The 9,176-nt window shown below is 36.8% G+C and overlaps 1 non-coding gene across 1 annotated transcript; it reads left to right on the forward strand.

Moving 5' to 3' along the window:
• Positions 1-1,970: 1,970 nt before the first annotated feature.
• On the forward strand, positions 1,971-2,075 carry LOC112305695 (U6 spliceosomal RNA). Its single transcript, XR_002974852.1, has one exon. It is a non-coding gene; the product is annotated as a U6 spliceosomal RNA (small nuclear RNA).
• The last annotated feature ends 7,101 nt before the right edge of the window (positions 2,076-9,176 follow it).

A 9,176-nucleotide genomic window follows, 5' to 3' on the forward strand; every position in this document is an offset into this window, starting at 1 on the left:
GTTTTCACAAGGATGGGAAGAAATTGGAACATTCTCATACATTGCTGGTGGGAGTGTAAAATGATGCAACTATTTGGAAAACAGTATGGCCATTCATCAAAATGTTATACATGGAGATACCATATGGCCCACCAATTTCGCTGCTGTGTCCTCTCAAGGGAAATGAAGATAGATACATGTCAACATAAAAACTTACACACAAATGTTCATAGCAACTAGAATCACAATACGTAAAAGGTGAAAAGAATCCAAATGTCTACCAATGAATGAATGACTATATTTGATGTGGAATGTACATAAATGTAATTTATTTGGTGATGACAGAGAATGAAGTACTAATACATGTTACATGCACTGAATCTAAAAAAACATAAAATATTCTGTTTGGTAAAAGCAGCCAGTCACAAATATCACCCATCATGTGATCTTATTTATATGAAATATCCTGAATAAACAAATTTAAATAAAGATAAAATATATTAGTGGTTGCTTAGAACTAGCTGGAAATTTTGTGTATGGAAGAGAAAGAACTTGTTTAATTTAAACAAATGAAGGGGTTAATGGATACAAGATTACATTTGGAGTGATACAAATGGTCTAAAATAATTTTGGAGATGGTTATACTACTCTGTAAATATATTAAAAAGCATTAAATGCTTTAAAATTAGTGAGCTTTATAGTATGTAAATAATATCTATATAAAGCTGTTAATTATTTTTTAAATTAAGATTTATTTTGGGAAATATGCTATAGAAAGCTAGTACTAATTAATAATTTTTGCCATATGACTCTGAAAATAATTATCAGTGGTGTTTGTTCTTGACCTAACTGCTAGTTTTCTTGGTTACGATAATAGGCATAATTAAAGAAGCCCAAAATTGAATATATACATAAAATTTAAGGGCCACTTATGATTGAAAAATATTCCCAGCAAAATAGGACTAGAACAATTCCTCAACCCAATAAAGTATATCTTATAAAATATATTGTAAATCTCCTTCTAATTGGCAAAAAGAACATCAGTAATGGAATTGAAAAATGTGGTGTATTGATAAAATGAATAGAACTAGTAATTTAAATAATTGAAAAAGAACTATTGTATTAACTAAAATTTATCTCAAACACACACACATAGACATGTTATTTATGGGTTGAAAATATATAGTGACAGATTTAAAACACGTACAAAAATTATGCAAAACAAGTACATATCAATATTAGCATCTGAGTTAAAAAAAAGGAAGGGGATGGAACTAAAGAGAGTGAAAAAGAGGCTTCAGATTTGTCTGTACAATTTTGTTTACTTAATTAAAAATTTTAAGATACAAAGACAAAAAGTCAACATTCATCTATTTTTGTAGTGGATACATGGGTATATGTTATGTAATTTACCATAATTTCAAATTTACAAATTAATTCTGGATGATTTTTATATTATTAAAACATTATTTGATTGCTAAATTACACTTTTAAAGAATTATGTTGTTTAAAATTATAAAATTTCTATGTTAAATGTTTATTAATCTACTATTCATATTAATTGAAATGTCTGTGTATATCAATTTTCTAAAATATACATAAAGTATATTTTATATATATAGAAAAAACAAATGTGATATACTTTATCACAATAAGTCACAAGACATTCAGAAATTATAAAACTTTTACCACCAAGCACATTGATGACCTGACTTTGTTAAATCATGTGAAATTAAGTGCATCATGTTCATCAAAGATAATTTTTCATAGCTTTTACCCTGTCAAGTTTCCTACATTTTTTTCTGAGAAAATTTTGACACATTATACATTTCAAATTTACAGAGTGTCCTAACGTTATTTTTACTTAGTTCCAATCTTGTATTAAAATACATTTTCCATGTAAGTAATATTTTTTACTCAACTCTCCAAATGATGCACAAGAGAATTTAAAGCAGGTGTAAGGTTCATAAGCTTTAATAAATGCCTACTGAGTGCTTGTTTCAGCAGCTCCTATACTCAAATTGTAACACTACAGAGAAAATTAGCATAACACCTGTGCAAGGATGATACAACCCTGTAAAGCGTTCCATACTTTGCTTTTTTTAATATCTATGGGTGGAGAAACTGAGGTTGGATAAACAAAGTGCCTTACTCAATTAAGGGCCCTCGGAGCCTCAAACCCCATCTCTAACTCGTCCTTCAAAAGCTAACTCCATTCTGCATTTGCTTTATTTTTGTATTGCTCATAGGTGAGGAAACTGAGATGCAGATAAATGAGGTGACTCATCCAACTGAGGACCCTCTGTTTTCAAATAAATAAATAAATAAATAAATATTGAACTGGTGAGTTAACACTTGGAATTCTAGAAGCAACTTCCTTGATATTTGCATTGTTTTTAGTATATAGCAAAATTCAGCCATTCAATGTGTTCTCCCTATCTGTGACATTCACGTCATGCTTGTCTTTGTACCTCATCCTTTCAATTAGGCATTATGTTCTAATATTGTTCTTTCAGGATGCTGTGCACCTACTTCCCTGTTCTCTACTTCTCTACTGCTTCACAGAGAGGGGAACGGTATGAGCCCTGGGGCTATCCCAGTACATCGTATTTCCTCAATAGGACTACTTCAGACAACAAAATTTTTTGAAAGATTTAATTTATTTGTTTTTAGAGAGGGGCACAGGTAGAGAAAGAGAGGGAGAGAAACATCAAAGTGTGGTTACCTCTCACAGGCCTCCTACTGGGGACCTAGCCCAAAACCCAGGCATGTGCCCTAGACTGTGAATCAAATCAGCCACTCCTTGGTTCACATGCTGACACTTAATCCACTGAGCCACACCAGCCAGGGCTCAGACAACAAATTTTGATGCTTGTGGCATAGGCAGACTTTTTAAAATTGATATACTGCAAAAAAGTATTTTCATAGCACCTAACATATAATAAACAATCAATGAAAACTTTTTTCCCTACATTTTTTATTGCTCAAGTACAGTTGTCTCCATTTTTCCCCTACCACTCCCCCCAACCCCAGTCATCCCCACCTCCCACCCTTGATCCTACCCCACTTTGGTTTTGTCCATGTGTCCTTTATACATGTTCCTGCAAAACTTTCTCCCTTTCCCACCCATTATCCCCTCCTATCTCTTCTCTGGTTATTATCAGTTTGTTCGTAACTTCAATGTCCTGGTTATATTTTGCTTGCTTGTTTGTTTTGTTGATTAGCTTTTTGCTATCGCTTTACTAGTTGCTTGAGAGGGGATCAAGCAGGGAGAAAGATATTCCACGTAATTGAGGTTTCTTTTAACAGAGAACTCAATACATTACTTTAAAGAAACAGTAACATTCCATGATATTAGTTATGTGCCCTGTATAAGTTTTAAATATATAATTTTATTTATTTTTAAAATATAGATAATGGAAAACCTATTTTATATACTTGATCAAAGATTAAATATACATAGGTATGGATTAAACACTGAACCTTCCACAACATTGGGAGGAAAGCCTCCACCCCATTGGTATGTTTCATTATGTGCAGGCTGGAAATGCTACCTAAATATCTTAAAATTTAGGAATAATATAAGTAGTTATTATTTATACAGAAATTTGGTGTTTTAACAATGCCTACATTTATTTAAGATTGAGTATATAAACTGTAAATGAGCACCTTCCATTATATCTCATTAACTCCAAATACAATTTTCTCTTTCATTCTCTAAAAGAACCTAAAATGATCCCGATTCTAGAAAGATTCTATTCTGTCTTCTGTTCTATATTTGCATCCAAAAATAGTGTACCGTGGATACTTGTTAAGCAAAATAATGACAAAATAGAATTTTGCAAAGATTGTTCCATTTAGGATTTAAATCCTTTTAAATTGCAACTATGTATGTTTTTAAAAATATTTTATTCATTTATTTTTAGAGAGAGGGAGAAAGAGGGGGAGAGAAACATCAGTGTTTGGTTGCCTCTCACATGCCCCCTTCTGGGGACCTGGCCTGCAACCCAGGCCCTGACTGAATTGAACTGGCGACCCTTTGGGTCACAGGCAGTGTTAAATCCACTGAGTCACACCAGCCAGGGCCTTTATTTTTTATTTTTTTAAGATTTTGTTTATTTGTTTTTAGAGAGTGGGGACGAGAAGGAGGGAGAGAGGGAGAGAAATATCGATGTGAAGAGATACATCCATTGGTTGTCTCTCTCACACCCCTCACATACCACCAACTGGAGACCTGGCCTACAACCCAGGCCTGTGCTCTGAGTGGGAACTGAACCAGCAACCTTTCGTTTCGCAGGCAGGAACTCAATCCACTGAGTCACATCAGCCAGAGTGCAACTCTATATGTTAAAAAAAACATTGCTGAAACATTAGCAGCTCAGCTAGAAGACATTCTTTTTTTACAAAATACACTTAGATACGTGCAACCACATCCAATTTTATTGTTACCAAACTGCTGTGTGCTAAATATAAAATTTCAGTGTATAATTAATATATCTTCAAAATAAAGCTATTTTGTATATGTTGGGAATATTGGCTTCTAAGTTCCCAGTTACTGCTGAGTGGCCTTTTGAAAATCTTTATGTAAAATTATCTAAATGTCTGAAGTAAATGTGCTTACAAATGAAATTAAAGTAAATATCAAGAAAGGGAAGTGGTTCAATTATTCATTTTTATAACTGACCTACCCAATTTCTTAGATTCCTTCGTGCTTAGAGATCCTTCAATCTTAGAGATAAAAAGATTTCTTCCTTTTTATCTCTAAATCCAAGACATATATTTAGAGAAGGTTTGTGATATGGCACAAAACAAAAGGTGATGGAAGGTAAAATCCCTTCCTGCCTTCTACTTATTAAATCCTAATTCCTGCACAAAATTATATAAGGGCAGGGATGTGAGGAGAGATAGAAGTATTGAGGTAAAAAGTCAGGTTAACCCTGACTGGTAAAGAGAAACCCTGTGGTCCTTGCACAGGAGGCATCTGACATCCACAGATTGCAGGTGGAATACATATGCTTGTCCAGGCCAGCGTGGGGTGTGGCTGCACCTGCACCAGGGAGATAACAACCACCAGAGCAACATAGGAGGAGAAAAGTGTTGTACTCACAATATTTCTTCTTAACTATTTAAGTATAGAATCTGTGTGTGTCTCCAAAAAGTTAAAAAAATAATCAGTCATTCATGTTAAGCTAAATCTAACCACTGCTGAGAACGAGTATTTAAAAAGTAAATTAAGGTTGGACTATGCGTGAGGAAAGAGAAATGGAGAGTAGAAAAGGAATAGAGATGGTGCAATGCAACCTTGGAAAATATGCAGAAACTTGGCCCAAAGCCCAGCCAAACATTGGAGACTTGACCTCAGGTATGTGTCAAGAGGACTGACTGAGCCAGGTTAGCATATGTTGCTGAGGTCTAAAGGTACAAGGTGGAATGTTCATGGCAGAGCATGTTCAAGGTGGAAGTAAGGCTCCACATCCCCGTGTGCATGGAGCATCTCCAGATATGAATTGTGCTATAAAGCTTAAATTAAGTTTCCCCAAACCTTTTTTTTTTCCCATGTCAAGCATTCAATGTATTTTGCATTTTTTGAACTATAAAGTGCCTGGGTGGCAGGAACAAAAGACAAATACATCAAAAAAAAAATCTCAAAAATAATTTTACCCATATTCCTCTCCAAATTCCTTTGCCCAATCATCTGACGCTCTCAACTCTTTGCAAGCCTGCTCTGAATCACTGGGTGGGCTGGTTTTTCTTGACCTGCTCAGGCCATATTTGGTAATGAAGGTGGTTATGGAATCAACTTAAGAGAAGCATAAAAGAAGGTCTGACAGCATTTCTCTTTGGGTTCTAAAAATACAGTCTGTTAAACCTATACATTTCCCCAAATCCTATAGCCTCTCTCCCTTCTTTCCCATCAAAGCCACCCTTTAACCACAGGATCACCTGCTTCGGAAGTGGCAGCTGAAATGAGAAAGCACAAGACCCTATGTTTCATTAGCTAGAGCAGCCAGGTATTTAAAAAATAGCTGTTGTTTTAATTCTGTTCTCTTATTCTCAACACATCTAACTTCAGAAAAAAAAATGGAGGAATGGAATTTTAACATAGACAAGCATGATGTAAAGTACAGACATACTGTGGAAGTGCACCTGGTTTGATGTCTTCTATAAAATTTTATTTAACCTTGTAAAGTCTGACCTAAAATCTATCTCAGGCAAACATCATCACTCACACAGCATCAAGTATGCACCATTTCACATAGAAATTTAAAGCATAAAGACTTTACTTGATTTTTCAGTTTGATTTGTACTGCTTAATCTTTAATAAGAAAATGGCATTTACTAAGTGTGAATTTTAAGAATGTTGAATAAAAATGCAGAACAACAAAGTTAAAAGAAAAGAAAGTAAAACAAATAGTAATTTGTCTATTGTCTAAAAAAAACTAGTATGAATGTTTCATATTAATATTTTAAAAATCATTAACTACATGAATAATTAACACTTCAAGAATTAGTGTATCTTGGAGAACCAAGATGGCGGCGTAGGTAGACACACTGTGCCTCCTCGCACACCCAGAACTGACAGAGAATCCAACAGCAAGGGGGTCCGACACCAAGGAAATAAAAAATAAACATTCATCCAGACCGGTAGGAGGGACGGAGACTGGCACCAGGGTGGAGAGGACTCGCGTGGCTGTGGCAGGACCGAGACTGGTGGAGTGTGGGACGAACACGGCAGGCAGTCAGAGCACTAGCAGACCCTGCGGCCACACATTCACGTAGATAAACCAAGAGGGCCAGACTCGGAGTGGTGGAGAGTGGGGCAGGCAGAGTGCAGGTAGCACACCGCAGTCCCACATTCAAACGTAGATAAACCTGAGGAAAGGCAGGGGATCAAAGCAGACCGCGCAACCCAGGGCTACAGCTCGGGGAAATAAAGCCTCAATCCTTTGATTGAAAACGCCCGTGGGGGGTGGGGCAGCAGCAGGAGAGACTCCCAGCCTCACAGGAGAGGTCCTTGGAGAGACCCACAGGGGCCTAGAGTGTGCACAAGCCCACCCACTTGGGAACCAGCACCAGAGGGGCCCAGTTTGATTGTGGGTATCAGAGTGAAAGATTGAAATCCTGAGGAGAGTGAAGTGGGCGCCATTGCTCCCTCTGGGCCCCTCCCCCACGTACAGTGTCACAGCACAGCAACCAGCGTTATCCCATCCCGGGGAACACCTAAGGCTCCTCCCCTTAAAGTAACGGACGCGCCAAGACAAAAAAAGAAAAAAAAAATGGCCCAAATGACAGAACATTTCAAAGCTCCAGAAAAAATACAACTAAGCGAGGAAGAAATAACCAACCTATCGGATGCACAGTTCAAAACACTGGTTATTAAGACACTCACAGAATTGGTTGCATTTGTTCGAAAACTAGATGAAAAAATGAAGCCTATGCTAAGAGAAACAAAGGAAAATGTACAGGGAACCAATAGTGATGCGAAGGAAACTGGGACTCAAATCAACGGTGTGAACCAGAAGGAAGAAAGAAACATCCAACCAGAAAAGAATGAAGAAACAAGAATTCGGAAAAATGAGGAGAGGCTTAGGAACCTCCAGGACATCTTGAAACGTTCCAACATCCAAATTATAGGGGTGCCAGGAAAAGAGGAAGAACAAAAAATTGAAAACTTATTTGAACAAATAATGAAGGAGAACTTCCCCAGTCTGGCAAAGGAAACAGACTTCCAGGAAGTCCAGGAAGCTCAGAGTCCCAAAGAAGCTAGACTCAAGGAGGAACACACCAAGGCACATCATAATTACATTACCCAAGATTAAATGCAAGGACCTACATCCAAGATTACTGTATCCAGCAAAGCTATCATTTAGAATCGAAGGGAAGATAAAGTGCTTCTCAGATAAGGTCAAGTTAAAGAAGTTCATCATCACCAAGCCCTTATTATATGAAATGTTAAAGGGAGTTACCTAAGAAAAAGAAGATCAAAAATAGGAACAGTAAAAATGACAGCAAACTCACAGTTATTAACGACCACACCTAAAACCAAAACAAAAAAAAACTAAGCAAACAACTAGAACAGAAACAGAACCACAGAAATGGAGATCACATGGAGGGTTGTCAATAGGGGAATGGGAGGGGGAGAGGGGGGAAAGGTACAGAGAATAAGTAGCATAGATGATAGGTAGAAAATAGACAGGGGGAGGGTAAAAATAGTGTAGGAAATGTAGAAGCCAAAGAACTTATATACATGATCCATGGACATGAACTATAGGGGGGGAATGTGGGAGGGAGGGGGTGGGCAGGATGGAGTGGAGTTGGGGGGGGAATGGGACAACTGTAATAGCATAATCAATAAATATATTTAATAAAAAGAATTAGTGTATCTTGTTATATGTAAAATTAGCATACAATGAATTGCAAAATAAATCATTGTTGAAATGTAAGTTGACTTCACCATTTCTAAAAGCTATTTAAGAATGCTTAATAACTAAAAGGGTTTGTACTTATATTCACTACTTTTATTACCACAAACTATTTATAAGAAAATAAACATAGATGCTCACAGATATTTAACATTTAATAATAACATTTATAATAGCAAAACATTTATAAATATTTTAAATCCCAAGATAAATAGTATGATTATGTTTTATAAATACATAAGCTAAACAGTTGAAATGCACAAAGGTTAATGGTAAACATTTATAAATATTTCAGAAAACTCAAAGTGAAATAGTTTGATGGTGTTTTGTAAACACAAAAACATACCTGCAGGAGGGGGGAAGATGGCAGCAATATAGGTGGGAGTGGAGTCCACTTCCCTCTGTGCACAGGTGAAACACCTAGCAGATCTTCTAAGGAACAGCGAGAACAGCCAACAGTATCCTGAAATATATGAACATTGGAGACCACAAAGTGTAGAGGACATTGAAAAATCAGATGGTATGGAGAATGCTTAAGGAAAATGAGGTCTCTGGGACCAGTGCAGGGACCAGGGCAGCTATAGCCTCAGGCCTGGTGTCTACCAGGTCTGCTGCTTGGGAGAGAGCCAGGCTGGGCTGTATGAGAGGCCAGGTGCTTGTTTGGTCCAGTGGGCTTCAATAGGAGGAATTTTTCAAAAAGAAAAAGAGAAAAGAGAAGCACTTGGTGGCTATTTGGGGAATTCTTCACAGTAGCCGCCTGCCTCCTATACCCCT

Source organism: Desmodus rotundus, chromosome 4 (assembly GCF_022682495.2).
Source record: "Desmodus rotundus isolate HL8 chromosome 4, HLdesRot8A.1, whole genome shotgun sequence".
In the NCBI taxonomy this organism is placed as follows: domain Eukaryota; kingdom Metazoa; phylum Chordata; class Mammalia; order Chiroptera; family Phyllostomidae; genus Desmodus; species Desmodus rotundus.